Here is a 23293-nt window from a genome sequence, read left to right as displayed (position 1 = left end):
AATCTTTAAAAAAAGCTTTTAACCAATTTTTTTAAAAGGAAAATTGCCAAAAAAACAACAGTTCCGATATGGAACTGCCATATGCCTGGGTTTTCCTGGGCCTTTGAACGCTTTGTAATAATTCCGCCTGGATGCCATTTTTGATGGACGAATCCCGGCTATTTCCGGAGAGTTCCAGATGGGGTGGGTGTTGCTGGGCAGTGATGGAGCCCCTGCCCCATCTGGCTGGGGACACGAGACTGGCACCAACAGGCCCCCTCCTCTCTTGCCCTGGCGGCCCCCTGGCTGACCCTGGGCCTGCCTCTCTGGACCTTCAACGGGACGACACTTCGCATTGCTCTTTTCGGTCCCAAGCTTCCCCCCCTCAAACACTTCTGCTTGGGCCTTGACTCATTTCCTTCTTGGTGTGCTCGCTTGCTCCTATTTTGGAAAGTTCCTGGGAACTGGGGTGCCATTGAGCTGCTGGTTAACAGTCCTGTGCAGTCCCAAGCCCCCATTTCCTTTTTTTAATTTAACTTGCAACATATCCTTGCCACAGAGGAAGTATGGGTGGGTTGTGGGTGCTGCTTAGTCCTTGCCCGCTGCCCACCACCCGCCTTCCCAACCCTGTGGTTGCATTGCAAACATGGCGTTGGAGCACAAAATGCCCAGAAGGGAAGTTCGGGGGGGGGGGGCAGGGGAGGTGGCAGGTGGCTGAATAAGAAGGATTAAGCATCTTCTCCCCTCCAAGAGGCCTAAGAGCCTCTAAGGGTAGCTGGGCTGGGAGGGCCAGGGCTGGGTGCAGCCGACAGGTACCTCTGCTTAACTTCTAAAATGGGAGGTTGGGGTCAGCTTTGAACAGTTTGCTCTTCCCCCAGTCCATCTCCCCAGCAATTAGGCAGGGGGGGGGATTACAGTTCTGGACTCTGGATGGCATAGAGATTCTTCTTTAGAGAATTCATGGCACCCTGTTCAAACTGCAGTGGGCGCTCGGGTTGTGAACGTGATCTGTACGGGAAGCACGTTTGCAACCTGCAACACCGCGGCGGCGCATGCACGGGCCATGATTCGGCGTTTCTGTGCATGCACAAGCGCTGAAACCCAGAAATAACCCGTTCAGGTACTTCCGGGTTCAACGCGGTGCGCAACCCGAAATCGCGCAACCCGAAGCGTCTGTAACCCGAGGTATGACTGTACAACCACAGGCATTCTTTGGGGAAAGTTAAAGTGGTATAAACATCAGGTTAAATGTTCCTGGTAGGTATGTTCTTAGCAAATAAGAGAGCAGCCCTAATTTGCTCTGATAACCTGATCTTCTTTATTGACCCGAAGAGGAATAGAATCACAGAATTGTGGAGTTGGAAAGGACTCAGACGGTCATCTAGTCCAACCCCTTGCAATGCAGAAAACTCAAACATGGACATGCGTCCCAATCTCTGCTTAAAAGCCTCCAAGGTAGGAGAGCCCACCATCTCCCGAGAAAGTCTGTTCCCCTGTCTTACTGTCAGAAAGTTATTCCTGATGTTTAGTCAAAACCTCTTTTCCTGTAACTTGAAGCCATTGGTTCGAGTCCTACCCTCCGGAGCAGGAGATAACAAGCTTCATCTTCCATTGGACAGCCCCTAAGATATTTGAAGATGGCTGACATATCTCCATTCAGTCTCCTCTTCTCCAGGCTAAACATATCCAGCTCCCTCAACCGTTCCTCATAAGGCTTGATTTCCAGACTCCTGATCATTTTGGTCTCCCTCCTTGGCACACATTCTGGCTTGTCAATATCCTTCTTAAATTGTGGTGCCCAGAACTGGACACCATATTTCAGGTGTGGTCTGACCAAGGTAGAATACAGTGCAACTATGACTACCCTAGACTTCTGTTGATGCAGCCTAGAATAGCATTAGGGTTTTGTTGCCGCTTCATTACACTGCTGACTTGTGTTAAGCTTGTGATCTACTAAGACCCCTAGATCGCTTAGAACCCTGGAGAGACGCTGCCAGTCTGTGTAGACAACACTGAACTAGATAGACCAAAGTTCCTCCTTTGTTCCTATAGTATGTTGCATTTGGGTGGGGCTCAAATCAGCCACGGAGGTACTTTGCTATTCTACATCCTCCTAGGGTTAGTGTGAGAATAAAATAGGCTAGCCTTACTTGGGGGACCTTGGAGGAAGACTGGGATATTGCTGTGATTAATAAATAAGATGCTGACATACTGTATATTTATTCCAGGGCATGGAGTGCTGTCTCCAAGGACCACATGAAACCTTGAAAGATTCCCTTTTCTCCACCAGGGCTGTCATTTGGCTCCCAGCAAAATGAGCCTCCAGCCACCAGGAGATATAAATAGCAGTCGCTTCAGAGTGATGTCTCTCATCTGGCTGTGGTGATGACTCTGTATTTTAGTTGCTCCGATCAAGGGAGGGAGAATTGCTGAGCTGCAAAAGGAGTGGGGGTATTTTTAATGCCACACTCTCTCTGGGTTTTGTCCTAGAGCTTGGCTGTTTTGACTGCTAGGTTGGAGGAGAAATTCTGTTACATTAAAATTTTAATAAGAAACTACCAAATTCACACACCAATGAGAAAACAGTATGCAGTGGTACCTCAGGTTAAGAACTTAATTCATTCCGGAGGTCCGTTCTTAACCTGAAACTGTTCTAAACCAGAGGTACCACTATAGCTAATGGGGCCTCCCATTGCCGCTGTGCCACCGCTGCGCAATTTCTGTTCTCATCCTGAAACAAAGTTCTTAACCCGAGGTACTATTTCTGGGTTAGCACCTCAGATCGTATAGCAAAGTCTGTAACCTGAAGCGTATGTAACCCGAGGTACCACTGTACAAAAAAGCCTATCAGGGAAATTGGGTTCTAAGTGTATATATTAATCAAAACTGCATGCACAAAAATGCTAGCAAATTTTCATGATTAAAACAAATTGCACATTGCTGCGGAAATGTGAAGAACTGTAAAAATGAGAAACTTGGAGAACTAAAATGAGTCATGGTTGTCTTTCCTTAGCTATGGGCTCAGCTCTGCTTAGCCCTGGAGTATGTGAAGAGAGTGCCTCTGAGCATGTGCAGAACACCTGGCCTCCCCTTCCATAACAAAAACCGACCTCTGCAATCTCCGAGGTTGTTGGTGGCCTTGAGTCCAGGCTGCACTCGCTACTGGCCTCTTGACTCTGCAGAAATTTCTTTGCTGGGTTTAGATAAGACCCAGCCAGGCCAGGGGACCCAGATCCCCGCTGCCTTGCCCCGATCTCCAGGCTGCATTGGTGAAAGGCCCCTTCCCTGCCCCCTGCCTGACTTTCTGCCCCCCCCCCCTGGCCCAGACTGCAGCTCAACCCGCTCAGCATGGGTGTGCAGTGGGGGTGGAAAAGGAAGGATCTGCTTCCAGGATAGCTCCATTTCCTCCAGGCCTATTTATAGTGGAGCATACATCAAAAAGCTCTGGACAGACGAGGACTTCCTGACGGGGTTGTTTCAACTGCCGGGCGCCCTCACGTCACCCCCTGCCTGCCCCCTCCCACTCCATGCGCTTACAACTGCAAAACAGAGCTTGCTGGGCCAGAGGGAGCTTGCCCTCTCTCCACACAGCAGCAGTGTCTTCACAGGGACACAAGGTCCTCCAGGAATGGCCTGTGCTCCCAGAGATGGGCTAGAGACAGACAAGGCCTGCAACTCTTACTCTGAGCTCGTGGATTTGCACACAGTGTGGCTCCCATAGGGAAATGTCCTGGCGGAGAATATCCCACGTTAATTATTGTTGGGAGTAGGGCTTGAATTCTCCTGCATCCTCCTCCTGCATCAAGATATCATGAGCTGGCCTTAACTCAGTGGCGTAGTGTGGGGGGTGCAGGGGGGGCTGGCCGCACCGGGCGCAACATCTGGGGGTTAGGGTTAGGGGGCGCAAATCCACGGGTTAGGGGGTGCAAATTACTTGCCTTGCCCCGGGTGCTGACAACCCACGCTACGCCACTGCCTTAACTTGAGGGTCTTGGCGTAGAGTTGCCACACAGCCAGAATTCCCTGGACAATGCCGGAATATGGCAGTCAGAAACAGTGGGCAGAAATTGTTGAAATGTCTGGAAGTCTAGATTTTGGTGAATTTTCTTAAAAATAGCTCAAAAAGGTTTGGGCAAAACAAAAGCTCAGTACCTTTGCTACCCCCCCCCCCCAAAAGCTGAACAACTTTGGCCAATAAAAGCTCAACAACTATTTTCATTTTTTGAAACCCTAGTCAATCCTGTGGCAACCCTAGTCTTGGGTGGACCTTGCCATGCTTGAAGCAGCCCTCCCCCAGAGACCCTAATCGCCCCCCTCCCAACTTCTTCTCTGAACCTGATGAGCTTATTTGCGATAGGTGCCTATGTGTATCCTTGGTGTGTTCCCTCATCCCTCTCTGGACAAACAGGTGCTGCAGGTTTTTGTAGTGTGCTTCCAAAACCTGGGGGGAAAACCCAACTATTTGCCCAGAGATAACAGTGAGACAAAGAAATGTGTGTGTCCACCACACAGGCATGATGGAGCTATCACACAACTTCACCTCACCTTAAAAAAATGTCTTCTGCAACTCCCAAAACAAAAAAAATTCCTTCCAGTAGCACCTTAAAGACCAACTAAGTTAGTTCTTGGTATGAGCTTTCGTGTGCATGCACACTTCTTCAGATACTCAGATATCAGGTGTGCATCTGAAGATATACAGATATCAGGTGTGTATCTGAAGAAGTGTGCATGCACACGAAAGCTCATACCAAGAACTAACTTAGTTGGTCTTTAAGGTGCTACTGGAAGGAATTATTTTTGTTTTGACTATGGCAGACCAACACGGCTACCTATCTGTTTCTGCAACTCTGTAATTGTTCTGTGGGAAAATGGGGCATGCTTATGAAGTGCAAGAAAGTACAGGAAAATACAAACCTATAAATACTCCTTGGGACATGGTTAGTTATTCAAGCGTGTGTGTGCACATAAACACACACATTCCATTTAGATGAACATGTAGTTCATCCTTATTATTGTTTTCTCATTCTGTTATATTATTACCTATACTTCTCCCTTGTTACTTGTCTTTTGATTTTTACTGGATCTCTATTGACAGTATTAAATAAAATTTACTTTTCGGGGAAAGAGGAATTTGTCGTCTGTCTCCAGCTTTGGACTAGCATGAGAGCTCCAGCTGAATTCATATATTTGAGAGGATATTTGAGAGCAGTGGGGACTTGGTGGGCAGTCAGATCTGCTAGTGGCCGATGAGCTCTCAAATTTCAGCGACGCTAATATTCGGCACCCCTGCCTCTTGCGCTCTGTTATACACCACCACAGGGAACCAGGCAGAGGGCCTTTTCGGTAGTGGCGCCCGCCCTGTGGAACGCCCTCCCATCAGATGTCAAAACGATAAACAACTACCTGACATTCAGAAGACATCTTAAGGCAGCCCTGTTCAGGGAAGTTTTTAATGTATGATATTTTAGTGTTTTTTGGTTTCTATGGAAGCCGCCCAGAGTGGCTGGGGAAACCCAGCCAGATGGGCGGGGTACAAAGAATAAATTATTATTATTATTATTATTATTATTATTATTATTATTATTATTGGTGTGGTACCCAGTGTGGCTGAACCGGTCGTTGTGCCCTGCAGCCACCTCTGGCCCTGCTATGAGGCAGCTCCTGCAAATGGTGGATTTGGAGCAAAATGAAGGGAGGCGGTTGATCAGTCCAAGGGGGACACAGTCTGGCGGAGGTTGCAGTAGCATTTGCATGGGAGAACTTCCTGGTCAGTTGTGCTGGGTCTTCAGGTGCCAAAATGTCTTTGGTTGACCTCGAGGACTTTGGACAGTTCTTGCCTTGGGCATTTTCCCACCTGAAGCAAAAAGTCCATCCGCGGTGAGGAGAAGAGGGTGACATGAATGATGGGCAACCAATCCCATCTCCTGCAATCCTGATGTTACAGCATTGGATTTGAGCTAATTCTCTTGGGAGCGAAGGGGCAGCCTGTGAGAATGCTAGTGACAAAGACTGAAGTAAACCGCAACATTTTGTTGGCAGGTTCCAGGGCAAATCGTCCCCCAACTCCCTGCACCCTTGGTTTTCGTTTGCATGGACCAGAAAGGGGGACCAGGAAATGCTCAGCTGTCTCTGCAGCATGGATTAATACTCAGTCCCCCAACAGGCTGCTCATCGGCTACTGGGCCAGGTTCAAGGCTCTTGTAAAGGGACCCTTGACCATTAGCTCCAGTCGTGGCCGACTCTGGGGTTGTGGCGCTCATCTCGCTTTATTGGCCGAGGGAGCCGGCGTACAGCTTCCGGGTCATGTGGCCAGTGTGACTAAGCCGCTTCTGGGGAACCAGAGCAGCGCACAGAAACGCCTTTTGCCTTCCTGCCGGAGCGGTACCTATTTATCTACTTGCGCTTTGACGTGCTTTCGAACTGCTAGGTTGGCAGGAGCTGGGACCGAGCAACGGGAGCTCACCCCGTCGCGGGGATTCGAACCGCCAACCTTCTGATCAGCAAGCCCTAGGCTCTGCGGTTTAACCCACAGCCCACCCGCATCCCTAAGGCTCTTGTATACAGATCCCCAAACAACTTGGATCCAAGATAACTTGTGGGCCGCCAGAGCTCCATCACTGAGATCACCAACTGTTCCCCATGCTACAAAGGCCTCAGACAGAAGTTGGGCACGTAGTGCCAGCACATGCCTGCTGTGGAACACTCTTTCAGTCGAGAAACAACAGGCACCCTTACCTATGATATTCAGGTGCCTCTTTGAAGACCTTTGTATGTATAGGCCTACGTCGCTGCTTAATTTTTTATTAGCCAGTCATTTAATGATTTTTTTTTAAGGTGCTTTACTGCATATATTGTTTACAGCATGTTATATTGTATGAATTGGACCTGCATGAATGCTTTTGTAAATAAAAGAAACAAAGGGATTCGATCGGCTGGGACAGTAAAGGTGCCTGGCAGCTGGTTCCCAGGAGTCATTCACAGAATGTGTCCTTTGTCTCAATGGGCAGGATGCACTCCCTCTCCATAACAGGTGCTGCTGAGCAGCCACCAAGGATCACCAAGTCCCCTGTCTCCAACCCCTGCACCCTGTGCAGGTGTACTTGGACCCCACCCTTCTGTGTTTCGCCGCCCCTGCTACCCCAGCTGCCCTCCCCTGTTGCGCCTTGGTACACTCCAGCATTAACATTCCAGCTCCACCATCTTACACCTACAGGCAGGGGTGTGCGGTGAGGGGCTCCCTCACCAGCTGCCCTCCCCTGTTGCGCCTTGGTACACTCCAGCATTAACATTCCAGCTCTACCATCTTACACCTACAGGCAGGGGTGTGTGGTGAGGGGCTCCCTCACCAGCTGCCCTCCCCTGTTGCGCCTTGGTACACTCCAGCATTAACATTCCAGCTCCACCATCTTACACCTACAGGCAGGGGTGTGCAGAGAGGGGCCTCTTGGGTTCAGCCCTGGCATGACTCAGAGTGGGTGGGATCCGCAGCGCCACTCCTCTCCTCTAATCCCTTAATTGCTCACGAAGCCTGGACTTGCTGGCAGAGTGCATGATGGGGTGGCTGCGCTGGGGAGAGTGGGAAGGTTCACTTTGTGCCCTGCCTGGGCAGATGGCTTCAGGTGTTCACAACACGAGGGAGAATGCTGCACCCCCTACAATGCCTCACCTTGTTGTCTCAGCGCATGATGTCACAGGGGCAGTGGGGTTCGGGGAGGGGAGGCCATCTATCCTACTGAAGGCAGTAAGAATAAAGCCCTGCTGGCTCCTAGATGCCACACTTACAATCCTGTAAACCAGTGGTTTTCAACCCGTGTGCTGTGGCCCCTTGGGATGCCTTGAATGATCAGAGGTGCCATGGGCAACACTGGCCTCTGTCCCTCTTTCTTTCCTTCCCTCCCTCCCCTGATTTTGTTTGGCGTCTCTGCCTCCCAAAGGCTTGCACAGCTGTTCATTGCAGCAGCCCTGACTATGCGAATGGTGCCTCTGGGAAGCACCCCTCTTTGGGGCAGGGGAAGTTCAGAGACCAGGGGTGGCAGCGGCAGCTTCCCGGAGAGGGGGGAGGGGGCCAAGGGAGCACTCCACAAGGGAGGGTGTTCGAAAAAGGGTGAGAGGCTGCTAGCTCTGTAGGCAAGGGGTGACAGAACTGGGCTCCTGAGCCCCACAGGGGTGCCGCAGAAAGAATGGAGTTGGTCAAGGGAGCCGTGGACTCAAAAAGGTTGAAAATCTCTGCTTCCGTTCGATTCAACAGGCGGAAATCCAAGCAAGGAGCCGACAACCGTTTAACAGCAACTGTTTATTTACATGTGGGGTGATGCAAGGCCAGCCCCCAAAGATGGTGCAGACGCTCTCACAGAGGGATGCGGAGGAACAGTGAAGCTGTATGAGGTCTGGTGGGGAAGGTGAGAAGGTTTTGGCTGGGTATTCCTGATATCCGGCAGAGGCAGCTGTTTTCCTGGGCAGCACACGGGCAGCTCAGGCTGTGCCCCTTCACAGTGTTGTTGGAGGCGATGACAATCCAGCTGTGACCATTGCCTGCGTCCTCGGAGGTCCCCCATCCAGCAGCTGACTCTTTGCAAGGTCTGGGCAAGACTCCTGTTCCTGCTGAACTGAGCCAGTTTATCTAAAGCAACTGAGTATCAGCTCAGTAGGCACGGGAGGCAGAGCCCCATGGAGGAAGCTGGGGTCTCCACGCCCCTCCTTTGCCTGCCCCGCCCCACCAACCCTCTCCAGCTCAGAACAAAGAAGGCCTTCTCTATCTCAATCCCCACCCACCCTGCATTTTCTGTCCCCTGTCAGGGTCTTCCATGATGCCATTAAGGCAGGATTTGGGGGCAGATGTCTAGGGCCCCACTCAAAAGGAGCGGGGCGGGGGGCAAGGGAGGGACAGGACCAAACACAGCAGGGACTGCTTGTCACATATTCAATTGCTCTGGACAAATAAAGAGGGCTGGGGGTCTCTAATCTTCTTGGGCCGGGGGACACATGTGGAAATCTTAAGGAAATGTAGGCACTAACCAAATACAGTGGTACCTTGGTTCTCGAATTTAATCTGTTACAGGAGTCCGTTCGAATCCCGAAATGGTTCGAAAACCAAGGCACGGCTTCCGATTGGCTGCAGGAGCTTCCTGCACTCAATTGGAAGCCACAGAGGCCCTGTCAGACATTTGGCTTCCAAAAAACGTTTGCAAACCGGAACACTCACTTCTGGGTTTGCGACGTTCAGGAGCCGATTTGTTCGACAACTAAGCCATTCGACTACCAAGGTACCATTGTATCCATTTAACACTCGTGAAGTCCAGGGCCATCACCCTGCTCCAAACTGGTGGAATGCTTACCCCCCCCCCAAAAAAAAAACAAAGCAAACCAAAGCAAACCCACAAACAGGCTACCCCCACAAGCCAACCCCTCCCAAAAGCATATGTTAGACATTGGGAAGGTCAGGCTCCAAGTGGGGGGCTGAGGGTGCCAAAGCAAGCATAGGTACCATGTCAGGAATCACAGCATGAAGCAGTAAGTCCAGAATCACCTGCTCAAGCGGGTACACACCATCGTACATTCCTACCCCAACACAATTAAGAATTCTGAGATCCATAGTTTACCCCTCAGAGAGCTACTATTTCTAGCACCCTCAACAAACTACAGTTCCCTGGATTCTTGGGGGTGCTTTAAAGGTAGAGTACGCTGGCTGGCTGGCTGGCATCCCTTCTTGGTGAGGCTTTGCCGAGCGAAGAAGTTGTGGCATGCGCCTGCATGTGGGGACAATGGACTCCAAGTGGCGGAACTTAGCCACTGTGAACATGATGGAACCAAACGCTGTTCACAGGTGGGCTAAGCCCTACCCTCTGCAGTCGGAAGGGCTTTCCTGGCGAACCTCATGCTCCTCGCTGAAGCCCCCAACCCCCACTCGCACATGAGTGCATGCGCCGCCGTTCCCCCACTCCTCAGGTATAACAACCACGCACGAGGCTGGTGGCGCATTTGCTACGCTTTGGGCAGACTTCTCACCTTCCCACAACCGCTGGTGAGCCTCTGCTGCCTCCCATCCAAGTCGGGTGTGGTCTCTCTCGCTCACCGACGGTTGGAAATCCCTGGCAATGTGATTCGGAGCGTCAAGATAAAATCACATCACCAGGAACCCCAACTGGCAGCGGCAGTGTCGGCAGGAGAGGGGAGGCATCGGGGAGAGACCTTGGGGTGTGAGCTGGAAGAGAAAAGAGAGCCATGAATCAGGTGGCAGCAGGTCACAAGGTGAGAGAGTTTTTTACTTCTTGAAAACCTCACCCCCTGCATCCAGCTGCGAGCCGGCTGCAGGAAGAGGGGAGTAGAAGCAGCAAGACACACAAGGATAGGCCCCCCCACCCCACTGTTTTGTCGTACAAAATGGGCATACGAAGGGGCCACGTCGCAGCTCCCTGATGAGGTTGTCTCTACAACACAAGATGTTTGATGTGCCTGACATGTCATATTTTTTTTTTAACATGTAAAAATACCTCTAAGTGCATACTTGAAACACGTCATGTGGCGAGAAGGGGACTGCTGGGAACCAAAGGGCACACACGTCAAATGAAATGTACCATTGCATTTAAGGTGGGCGGGCATCAGGATGGGGATTGTGGTGGGCACGAGTGGGCAGAGGGAGGCTTAAGGCTTTCCTCCCCTGCTACACAGAGGGCCTTCTCGGTAGTGGCACCCGCCCTGTGGAACGCCCTCCCACCAGATGTCAAAGAGAAAAACAACTACAGTGATACCCCTGGATATGAACGGGATCTGTTCCGGAGCCCCGTTCGCATCCAGAAGCGAACGCAACCCGTGACTGCGTGCCTGCGCATGCTGCGATTCGCCACTTCTGCGTATACGCACGACGTCATTTTGGCTGCGCATGCGCGAGTGGCGAAACCCAGAAGTAATGCATTCTGTTGCTTCCAGGTCGCGGCAGAGTGCAACCCGAAAGCGCTCAACCTGAAGCACATTTAACCCGAGGTATGACTGTACCAGACTTTTAGAAGACATCTGAGGGCAGCCCTGTTTAGGGAAGCTTGTAATGTTTAACAGACTATTGTATTTTAATATTTTGTTGGAAGCTGCCCAGCCAGATGGGTGGGATATTATTATTATTATTATTATTATTATTATTATTATTATTATTATGGTCCTAACAAAAATGTGCCCTGCAGTGGAAGGGAAGCTCTTGCGGGGGCAAACAACAAACAAACAAACAAACAAACAAACAAACAAACAAACAAACAAACAGCTTTGAGGGAGCAGTTTTAGTCAGGAACACCTCACACGACCCTGATGCCAACCCCCCTCCCAATCCATTTCAAATGCAACAACACATCTAAAGTAGCATGCCCTTTGGGCCTCAGTCTCAGAAAGCAGGGCCATGGGGCAGCAAAGTTCTCTGTGCCTCAGAGCCAGGGGGAGGGCCCACAAACTGGCTGCAAGGGAAGAGAACCCAACCTAAACTGGGGCCAATACTGGTGCCCTCTTACTAGTGCTAACCCCACTTTGCCAGAGCTAGCCTTTTCCTTTTGCTTCCACCCAGCCAAAACTGGACCCCTTATCCCCAAGGGTGTTGGAGCTTGTTCTCACATTCATACTTAGCATGTGATGACTGCAGCACTGACTCTCGACCTGCATGTGGGAATGAGCTATCGCAGACAACAAGCACCGCTGACAGTTTTTCATATTACTCGATGCCGGCTCAAAAGCAAGACTTTTCTATGGAGGCTGCCCACCTATTCAGCAAAGGATCATCTGAATGTTGAGATATGCGAGTGGGGAGAGGCAAAGTGATTTCGCACAAGTGTGACCCAGCCAGGAGAAAAGAGTTGGAACACTGAAAGACATGTTCATTTTTCCACACAGGTCCCACTTTACGAACACGATGCGCTCCCTGGAAATCGTTCGACAGGCAAGCGTTTGCATAACGAGCCAACAATTCCCATTGATTCTTATGCAACATTTTCCAGTGCGTTACTGACCGTGGAATTTTGACTCCCCAAGGCTGGAATAAAACCCAGGTGAACCCAGGGAAATTGCTCTCTGGTTTGTCCAATTGTTCCCTCTCACTCCCTCAGCCAACCAGCAAAAGGCAAACAAGGAAGTAAAAAATGCTTTCTGTTTGGATATCTGAATCTACAGTCCATACAGTGAGGTCTGGGTACTAATTCTTCGTGTGAATTTTCACATTGTGAACCCTTGCAAAGTGGGAGCTGCGTGTCTACATGGCTCAATTCTCATTGCTGAGACTCAGTCGCCTCAAGGCCCAAGGCCTGCTCCATGTACCAGGACCTTGTTTGTGGCACTTAAAAGCAAGTCTGAGGCAGGACAGCAGATCCATAACATCTTCACCTGTAACGTTGAGGGCTTATGCTTTCACCAAGCTCTCTCCTCTGCCAGTTTCTATGTATTTGGAGTAGGAATGAGGATGAGCTGAAGAAGGAATGATAGTATTGGCCTGTAATAACAATAATTTATTATTTATACCCCGTCCATCTGGCTGGATTTCCCCAGCCACTCTGGGCAGCTCCCAACACAATATTAAAATACAATAGTGTGTCAAACATTAAAAGCTTCCCTGAACAGGGCTGCCTTCAGATGTCTTCTAAAAGTCTGGTAGTTGTTTTTCTCTTTGACATCTGGTAGGAGGGCGTTCCACAGGGTGGGTGCCACTACTGAGAAGGCCCTCTGCCTGGTTCCCTGTAACTTGGCTTCTTGCAGTGAGGGAACCTCCAGAAGGCCCTCGGCGCTGGACCTCAGTGTCTGGGCTGAATGCTGAGGGTGGAGACGCTCCTTCAGATATACTGGCCTACCTTAGAGGGCTATTGTAATTCAACATTTCTCTAATCTTGTGATGTTTAGGGTAGACAGGGGGATTGTCCCTGGGGTAAAATTGGAGGTACACTTCAGTCTTGCGCTCAGAAGGATATAGACCAGCTTTCTGTCACATGGTGCCCTACAGATATTTTCATAGTTCCCACAATCGCTGACCATTGACCATGCTGGCTTGGCGAGAAAGGACAGAGCGGCAGCAAAGTACCTCCTCCGCCTCAGAGCCAGCCTTGTTTCTTAACGTTTGTGTTCAGGACTGTAGGCAAAGGGAGACCAAGCCTGGATAGCTCAGTTGGTTAGAGTGTGGTGCTGATAATACTAAGGTTGCAGGTTCGATCCCCATATGGGGCAGCTGCATATTCCTGCCTTGCAGGGGGTTGGATTAAATGACCCTTAGGGTCCCTTCCAGCTCTAGGATTCTTTGATCTAAGTGTCCATACCATACATTCAAAGCACATTTTCCCTCTCCAAAGCATTCTGGGAAGTGTAGTTCACCCCTCACAGAGCTACAATTCCCAGCAACCTACAGTTCTCTGGGATTTTTGGTGCGGGTGGTGCTTTAAGGGCAAGGTGTGCACGTGCAGCTGAAGAAGGGGAATGAGACTCACCAGAGGTTGAGAGAGGCCCAGGAGATTTGGGGTCTGCGATGCCTCGAGGGGGCCAGTCCTGTCGCCAGAGTGTCTCTGCAGAAAAACAAGGAAGGCGAGAGGTTGATTAGCCTCCTGCTCCGACATTTGCTTCTGAGATTGCAGACTGAAACATCCTTGCTGGGCTGGGGGGGGGCTAGAGAATTGGGGAGGTGGGCCTGCCCATTCCTCCGACCTACTGAGACAGCGAGGCCAAGGGCGAGTGGTGCAGCTCCCAAATCAGTTGAAAGCAGCCCTAAAAATAGAGCATTCAAAGCACCAAGATTATGTGGCAGCTCCGGAAACTCACTTCCCAGCTGGGTGGGGCCCACAGGGTTCGGCACATTTACCAGCCGGAATATTCCCTCCAGGCCTGCCTGCCGCTGCCGCTAATTCGTTTTGTACAAATTGTTCCACTGCAGCCTCAAGCCAGGCCTGGCACACCTGGGGCACAAGGCTGCTTTCTGGCTCCGCCACCACCAGCTGGTTGGGCAAAGCTCTCGTGTGGGGCAGAGCCGGTACCGGAGTTTCTTTGGGCACAAGGCAGAAGACAGGGCACCCCTAAATGCTAAAGTGCTCTGGCTCGAGAGAGGGGCAAATGTTCAGAATGGGGGGTGCCTCAGGCCAGGGGGTGGACAGGGACATTTGTTTGCATTGAGTCAAAGCGAACCAGCAGCCATCTGGGCTAAAGAGACAAGGCAGGGAGTTCAGAAAACGTTGCAAAACCCCAACCGCACAGAAATTACACAACCTTATTTCCCATCCTACCCCTGCCCACGCAGCCTTTAGTCTTCAGGTGCTGCTAGCCAGGCACACCAGAATGAACATGGAAAGTACAGCCAGAATTGACCCAGGGAGTTTAGTCCCCTGAACTGAGCCACTGGCAAGAATCCTATTGGTTTAATCCAGCCTCACCCGCCCAATGTGGTGCCTTCCACATTCTTTGGACTACAAGTCCCATCAGCCCCAGCTGGCACGACCAGAGGATATGGATGATAGGAGCTTCGGTACAACAACATCTGGAGGGCACCAGGCTAGGGAAGGCTAGTTTAGCCTAGCCTATTGAAAACATGCACCTTTTGTTCCCACAGGTTTTACTTTGAAAAAACTCTGTACCTCTTTCAATTAGTCATCTGTGATAAAACTCAGAGACAGGCATATGGGGAAGTTCAGTGGGTACACCCACACCTGCACGCGATGGGTATCACAACTACTCCAGGTTTGCCTGCTCCCAGCTCTTTAGGTAGTTTCAGTAGCTGATTTGCAAGGAGACAGCCCCTGTAAACTTGTGTGCAGAGACATGCGTGCTAAATGTCTGCTCCTAAAAACCATGGACTCTGGCTCAAGTCGCAGCACTGAAGCTCTCCCAGACACCTAAAAGGTAACGGGACTACTGACCATTAGGTCGAGTCGCGGACGACTCTGGGGTTGCGGCGCTCATCTTGCTTTATTGGCCGAGGGAGCTGGCATACAGCTTCCGGGTCATGTAGCCAGCATGACTAAGCCGCTTCTGGTGAACCAGAGCAGCGCATGGAAACGCCGTTTACCTTCCCGGCGGAGCGGTACCTATTTATCTAATTGTACTTTGACGTGCTTTCGAACTGCTGGGTTGGCAGGAGCAGGGACCGAACAACAAGAGCTCACCCAATCGCGGGATTCAAACCGCCGACCTTCTGATTGGCAAGCCCTAGGCTCTGTGGTTTAACCCACAGTGTCACCCACATCCCAGACACCTAGAACTCCCAAATTTCAAACTGTATTGCCAGTGTAGTAGCAGCTACGGGACTGAATTCAGATCTTGCCCATGCCATAAACCTATGGGGAAGATTTAACCCCAAGCCACATGGTCTCAGCTTTCTGAGGTTTGTTGAACCCGCAAGAGCACATTTGCCAGGCTGTACATTGAAACAGCCCAGAGCAGCAAGACATTAGGCAGGCTGCAGCTTTTTCTACCCTGTCCCATTGACTCCAGCTGTGCTACACAGCAGGATGATCAGAAGAAGCTGCATCTGCGTGTATTTTTTGCAGCATTAGCTATTTAAACCTTCAGCATAGACCTCCAAGTTGCAACATGACAGTCCTACAGCCAAACATGAACACTGGGTTTTCCTTGCCAACCACCCAATCTCTGGTATTTTGGACCGCCTGTGATCATTTATCAAGAGCACTCCTATTTCTGGCTAGACAGGTCATCTATTTGCCTTGTGCTGTTAATTTTGCCATAGGTCCTCGATGCCATGCAAAAAAGGTTTAAAATTCTGAACTGATCCAAGCGCAGGCCTTTGGGCCCTTTCTTTGACTCATTGTGGCCCTTTGCTGAAACCTCTTTGCCTTCCCTCGCCTGCAGACACATCCCAGAATGGCTGTGGACTTCCAGTTCTGGTCCTCCTGCTGCCTTGGCCTGCGCATCTAAGGCAATGCTGCTCCCAGCTGACGATGCCTCATTCGGGGCAGCTGAGATGGTTGGAAGTGTTGGGTTGCAGGAGTCCCGCAAATCTAAAAGCCAACCTTGACTTCTGGAGCTGTCAGCACTGCATTTGCAAAACAGTCTCTCAATGTGAGCGAAGGATCTGCTCCTGGAGCTGAAGCAGCAGTGGAAACCACAGGAGGCCTTAGGCTGGAACCCTTAATACAGGGGTCAGCAAACTTTTTCAGCAGGGGGCCGGTCCACTGTCCCTCAGACCTTGTGGTGGGCCGGACTATATATTTTTTTTTGAGGGGAAATGATCGAATTCTTCTGCCCCACAAATAACCCAGAGATGCATTTTAAATAAAAGGACACACTATATTCATGTAAAAACGAACCATCCATGGGCCGGATTTAGAAGGCGATTGGGCCGGATCCGGCCCCCGGGCCTTAGTTTGCCTTAATACCACAGGGGACAAACTTGTCTCGTCTCACTGTGCAGTAGAGACGTCATATAAAGGGAAAGATTATTCTTGGTTTAGACACAATTGCCTTTTATTAGGCCTCTGGGATGGTTCTGAGGAGAGGAGAGGCTGCCCATAAATAATTCAACTTTTTCCAGAAGTTTTTATATATCCCCCCAGCTTCTCTGGAGGCTGAAAGCTCACATTGCAGAGTGTATCTCTTCCAGCAGTGCAAAAGTGTGGGGCAGACTGGAAGATTATCACTCTATCGAAGCAGAACCATTTTCCTCAAAGCAATTGCCAAAATAAGAAATGGAGTCCCAAAGGGAGAGAAGGAGGGGAAAACATCACGAAACCAGCCCCGCCCCCCCAAATGAATCTGTGCTTGTTCTTACTCGGAAGGCTTATTCACAACCTTTTCACAAGTGGAAAAAAGGAACGATCTTCTGTATGTGTAGAAACCCTTCCTCCCATATTCAGGATGACTGCCTTAGTGGCCTCACTGCCCCCCTTACATATGGCTCTTAAATTTTCTTTCTGCTATACAACAGAATTCATTTACTCCAACAGCCCCCCCAACAGAGAGTGCTTGTAAAAGTTACACTGTTACCACATAACCACCTTATAATTATTTTGGATGATTGAATACGTTGTGTGCTGTTTGTTTGCTTTTTGTCTGCTTTGATAAATTTTTGAAGACGGACTACAGATTCTGTACATAAGGAAGAAATACGTCGAACGCAACATTGAATGTGACCTTTGCCAGCTGCAACCATCTGAGAGCCAAACTAGGCAAAAACGGCTTGTAAAAGGTCTTGAGCGGCAGCTGGCATCAGGATCTCAGCAGGGGGCAATGTATTGAAGCCCCTCACCCACCAGGAAGCCTGTTTGTTTCAGTGGCCTGATATTTCAATTATAAAAGGTCATTTGTGCAGTTACTAGCTCCTCCCCTCCTATGGTCCACAGAAGGTTGGTTCCTCATACATAGGAACATTTTTTTACCTGCTTGTGTATTGCGGACATGATACACCCTGCATGTTGCTACTAGAGAACTTGGCAAGGAAGTAGAAATCAGAAGAACAGCAACCTAAAAATCAGACCGGATTCTTATTTTTAAAGGCAGCCACCAAATTCTTCCAAAAGTCCAAACAGAGATAGTGATTTGCCCAGAACAGCTCCTTGCAAAATCAGGACTGCTTCTGGCAAATAGGGATGGCACTACAGTGGTACCTCAGGTTAAGTACCTAATTCGTTCCGGAGGTCCGTACTTAACCTGAAACTGTTCTTAACCTGAAGCACCACTTTAGCTAATGGGGCCTCCTGCTGCTGTCGCGCCGCTGGAGCACGATTTCTGTTCTCATCCTGAAGCAAAGTACTTAACCTGAAGCACTATTTCTGGGTTAGCGGAGTCTGTAACCTGAAGTGTATGTAACCCGAGGTGCCACTGTACAAGTAAAGGCTCACATAATAAAATGCTTCGCCCCCCCCAATAAACAAACAAAACCCTGCTCTTGGACAACTAACCCTTCAGAAGGAAGGCTAGCTCCACCACACCAAGTTTTCATTCTTAAGAGGTTGGGGAATGGGTAGGTGACCAGTTAAGATTGGCCTCTTAAGCTGCTCTTATTCTTGCTCTGGGATGGGGGGAAGCTGGGGTGTTAATTTGCTTTTAGGTTCCCCTGCTCTTTTAAAGTGGGGCGTTCTGATCACAGACCTCCCATGCCATATATGGGCCTCGGTCAACTGGAACACTGTGGGCTTCCAAACTCTAAATGGCCTCGGCCCAGTATACCTGAAGCAGCATCTCCACCCCCATCGTTCATCCCGGACACTGAGGTCCAGCTCCGAGGGCCTTCTGGTGGTTCCCTCACTGCGAGAAGTAAAGTTACAGGGAACCAGGCACAGGGCCTTCTCGGTGGTGGCGCCCGCCCTGTGGAACACCCTCCCATCAGATGTCAAGGAAATAAACAACTATCTGACTTTTAGAAGACATCTGGAGGCAGCCCTGTTTAGGGAAGTTTTTAATGTTTGTTGTTTTGTCGCTTTTTTGATTTATTATTATTATTATTCTGTTGGGAGCTGCCTAGAGTGGCTGGGGGAACCCAGCCAGGTGGGCAGGGTATAAATAATAAATTATTATACTTATTCTGGATAGGGGTGTCTTAGAGAAAGATCCTCTCAGCCCACCCGAGTCATCCAAAAGCCCAGAATGCCTCCCCCATCATCAACGTGGCTCTGCTAGCTTGTCTGGGAAGAGTTCTGGCGAGAAGCAGAGGTGCCCATCTAGAAAAGAGACTCCAGGTGGGAGACAGGTAGGAAAGAGGTGGGCAGCCAGAGATGGAGCAGCGGCTGCAGAGGACAGAGGCTGGCTGCTCAAGCAGCTGCTTGGACTGGTCATCTTTTAGGGGACAGCAGAGAAGCAGGACTCAGTCCTGGAGGATTTCCTTTTAAAGGATAAAAATGTCGCAGGACTCTCTGCAGCCCGCATTCCAAAGTCACATTTCCACCCTGCCTCAGAGGGCCTCATGCCATGAAGGTTGCTGACAGAGGCCCTTTGCAAATTAAATGTGCTAAGGCAGAGATTTTCGACCTTTTTGTGCCCACGGCTCCCTTGACCAACTTTCTTTTTGCAGCACCCCAGTGGGGCTCAGGAGCCCAGTTCTGTCACCCGTTGCCTGCAGAGCTAGCAGTCTCTCACCCTTTTTCAAACACCCTCCCTTGTGGAGGGTTCCCTCAGCCTCCTCTTCTCTCCCCTCTTCTTGGGAGTCCTCAGGGCAGCCACTGCTGCTGCTCATGGTCTCTGAGCTGTGCCCCCTGCCCAAAAGAGAGGTGCCTCCTCACACTGCCCCACAGGGGCCTAGGACTCCGCAAGAGCTGAAGGACAGGCTGGCTGGACTCCCTCACCTGCTGGCTTGCTTACTCTAAGGCCACCTCAGCTCCTGGCAACCAGCACCCCCTGGCCAGCCCCAGAGGCACCATTCACCTGTGGAGCTTGGAGCCGGGGCTGCTGCAACAAACAGCTATGGGAGCCTTTGGGAGGCAGAGACTCGAGAGGACATCAGAAGAAGGAGGGAAGGAAAGAGGGACAGAGGCCAGTGTTGCCCACGGCACCCCTGACCATCATTCAAGGCACCCCAGGGTGCCATGACACACTTGTTGAAAACCACTGTGCTAAGGGAATGCTGGCAGCAGAAGAGGCAGCCTCAGCAGTGATGGAGGAAATGTCCCTTATCACGTTTTGTATTTCATTTGCCCCCAGAGCATGAAGGCTGTGTCTCATAAATATGTAGGGAGGAGCACTCTGAAACCTGTCTTAAGGGTTGCTACCCAACAGCTCATGATGAAATTGAAGCAGGACCACCCTGACTTGTGGCATGAAAGGTCTACTGGTTACAATGTCCATCTGTAGCTCTTAAGAGTAAGGTAAAGGGACCCTTGACCATTAGGTCCAGTTGTGGCCTACTTTGGGGTTGCAGTGCTCATCTCGCTTTACTGGCCAAGGGAGCCGGCGTACAGCTTCTGGGTCATGTGGCCAGCATGACTAAGCCGCTTCTGGCGAACCAGAGCAGCGCACAGAAACACCACTTACTGCCCGCCGGAGCGGTACCTATTTATCTACTTGCACCGTGCTTCCAAACTGCTAGGTGGGCAGGAGCAGGGACTGAGCAACGGGAGCTCACCCCGTCGCAGGGAATCGAACTGCCGACCTTCTGATCGGCAAGCCCTAGGCTCTGTGGTTTAACCCACAGTGCCACCTGCGTCCCTTGCTCTTAAGAGTACCAAGACTATAAAAAGTGTCTGCTTCCTGCTCTCCCTCCACAAATGAGTATTCTCAGAGACAGTGAGGCATATTGGATATGTTCAGAGGAGCGTCTTAACTCAGTTGTTGTTGTTTTTTGCTCAGGTGCAGTCTGCCATGAGTGCCAGCGTTTTTGAAGACATATATATCTCTCTGTGTGGAAAAATACATAGATAGGTAGCAGAGATATCGTGTGTCCCTTCAAACTCTACAGTTCTATGACACCAATGGCTACAACAGCAAATGAAATCGGAACTGTGATGCTTCTATCTTGATCCTAGGAACTGAGTGTAAGATTTGGCTCTCCCGGTCAAAAACAGAAAGGGATGGAGGCGGATGAACTTCCAAAAACCAGTTGCTGGAGACCACAGAGTGCTCTTGTGCTCAGATCCTGCTTAAAAGTTCCCCATAGGCAACTGGTTGGCCACTGGGAGAACAGGACACTGGACTAGATGGGCCACTGGCCTGATTCAGCACGGTATTATTATGTTCTTGTGGGAATGCAGGTGGTCGGTGATTTGAATCCCCATGACGAGGTGAGCTTCCTTTGCTCTGTCCCAGCTCCTGCCAACCTAGCACTTCGAAAGCATGCCAGTGCAAGTAGATAAATAGGTACCGCTGCGGCGGGAAGGTAAATGGTGTTTCCATGCGCTGTGGCTTCCGTCACGGTGGCCCGTTGTGCCAGAAGCGGTTTAGTCATGCTGGCCACATGACCTAAAAAGCTGTCTGTGGACAAACGCCGGCTCCCTTGGCCTGAAGCAAAATGAGTCGTGCTCCCCAAAGTCGCCTTTGACTGGGCTTAACTGTCATTTACCTTTTACCTTTACGTAGTATGTTCTTGTTTAATCAAAAGGCTCATAGCAAGTTGTTGCTAATAACGGCATAAACACCCCACTATTTTAAAATCAGGGTTATGGGGTGTGAGTGTGTGAGACCTGGCTACCCACTTCCCCTTGCCATAAGCAGCGGTTCTCAAACTGTGGGTCCCCCGATGTTGTCCCCCGACAACAGGGACCGAGCAACGGGAGCTCACCCCATCGCGGGGATTCGAACCGCCGACCTTCTGATCGGCAAGTCCTAGGCTCTGTGATTTAACCCACAGCGCCACCCATGTCCCACATCCCAAGTTAAGATCGTGCTAAACAAGAATAAGCAAATGTTGTCAAGAAAAGCTGTGAGATCTCATGCGAAAGAAAACATTTCACAGCATTTTACAAACTACGTAGCTGCAACTAGAAAAAGCAGAGCATTTCCAGGTGGCCTGTTTATTGAGCATTCATCCTAATTCCTTTGCAGGGGGGATTAGATGACATTGGCTATTTAAAGAGCGTTTACCTGCAGGGAGTTAGATGATGTTGTGTTAAAGCAAGCGTTATTCCACTCTGGTTTACGGATAAGAGTGTTGGACTTGGACCGAGGAGATCCAGATTCAAATCCAGGCCTTGAAGTGATGCTACCTCACAGGGTTGTTGTGAATATAAAAACGGGAGAGACTTGTGTAGGCCACCTCAAACTCCTTGGAGTAAAGAAGTTTCGTATAAATGTATTTTTTATAAAAAAGAAGAAATGAAAAGAAAGAAAACTGGGAGGGGGGAGGGAAGATGGAATGGAGTGTCCTAAACAGAAGCCTATGAATAAAGTAAAAAAAAAAAAAAAAACTATGATAGCAACAACAGGCATATATTTTTAAACCAGGTTTCCCCCAGAAAACAAGTGGGGGTGGGTGGGAGAGGAGCATCTGATCTAAGTTGCATAAAATCGCACCTATCCCTCCCCTGCCCCACCCCTGGGTCGTGCGCAAAGAATTGGCAGATCAAAGCTGGCAGCTTCTGCTGTTGCACTGCTTCTGCTTTCTCCCTTCCTTGAAGGTTACCGAAGAGAGTCACAAGGGCCGAGGGAGGGTTGAGTCACTGTGGATAAATAGGGAAACCACGTCCGTCCGGGAAGGAGAGAGAGAGGGAGGGAGAGAGAGAGATGGTGGTGTGTTTGTGTGAGCACATAGTGCTTGCTCCCTCTTGCCTGAGGGTTGCACAGCCAGCTCTCCCCGCCTTCCCCTCCCCAGCCTCCAAAGCCTGCTCCTCCCTACAGGATGCCGGGCCCCCTGCCACAAACCCCCCAGTTCTGTCGGCCCCTGCCTACGGAGCAGCCCTGTGGTTATGCCCCCTGAGATCTATGTGGGGCACTATTTGACAAGGCGGAAGGATTGTGACTGCAGCCGCTTCCAAACTGTCACTGCTTTTTCCCCAGGTAGACATAAATCACATGCCAGCAAATTTAGCTTGTGCAGTTAAAAGCAGATTTGGCTCTGTCTCGTAGCAAACGGCACTTTAAAAAGCAGCCGCCACCGTGGAATTGTTATGGTAAGAAAAGCGGTGGGAAAGTGGACTGGGATGTGTTCTAGTGTGAGATAACAGCCATGTCAGGTGATGTCATACAACCTGAGAGTGAATGCTCAATAAGCAACAATTCACTGCATCACATCAGCGCAAAATATTGTCCAAACCAATTAAAACGAATGCTCAATATAAACTGTGATGCTGTATAAGCTCTGCACATTTTTTTTGCGGAAACGAATCGGGATGAATGCTGAAAATACAGGTTGTCTGGAAAAGCCCTCTGAGATCAGAAAGAAACGCAAGGTCTTGCAGGATTGCTCATTGATGTGGAATACTGCCAACATGAGGCACCCCTGTGGAATTCCCCTTAGGAAGGTTGGCTCTGCGGGTGGATTTTTATATATCCAGGTTCTGAATGCCATTTTTGTAGTCGGGAAGAAGGCATTGCCTGGGGTCTGCATTCTTCTCCCCCACTCTCATCTGTTTCTGCAAGTTGGTTTTGTTTGCGTGCGCTTAAAAAACTTGCAAGAACTGTCTAGCCAGAGAACAACAATGCTACAAAAGAAATAATTGAAAACGTTGCTTCTTGCACACCACCTTCGGATCTCTTTGGAAATCCATTTTCTTGCCAGTCCAGGATTAGCTAGTAGATCGGGCTGTGCATGCGTTATTCTTCACCTTTCCCTGTAGCATCTAGCTTGGCTGATTTGCCTGCGTGATCTGAGTTTGCAGCCACTGCGCTGCAATGGACCTGCCCTCTGCATGCAGCAAGCAGTGACTGCAAGTGGGCAAAATGATCAGATATCATCTCACAGTTGGGGGAGGTTGTGAAGTTTCTAGGTCTCTCT

General features: G+C 50.1%; 1 long non-coding RNA gene across 1 annotated transcript in view; it reads right to left on the bottom strand.

Annotated features, from left to right (window-relative positions):
* Positions 1–8257: 8257 nt before the first annotated feature.
* Positions 8258–23293, bottom strand: part of LOC144325950 (uncharacterized) — a 45980-nt gene continuing 30944 nt past the window's right edge. Inside the window, exons 2-3 of the long non-coding RNA XR_013391118.1 lie at positions 13422–13496; positions 8258–10180 (exon numbers count right to left, since the gene is read on the bottom strand). This is a non-coding gene — a long non-coding RNA (uncharacterized LOC144325950). The remainder of the gene's footprint in view (positions 10181–13421; positions 13497–23293) is intronic.

This window comes from Podarcis muralis, chromosome 17, assembly GCF_964188315.1.
Source record: "Podarcis muralis chromosome 17, rPodMur119.hap1.1, whole genome shotgun sequence".
Lineage (NCBI taxonomy): Eukaryota > Metazoa > Chordata > Lepidosauria > Squamata > Lacertidae > Podarcis > Podarcis muralis.
Note: the sequence above shows the minus strand (reverse complement) of the source record. Positions and strands in the feature narration are given on the sequence as shown.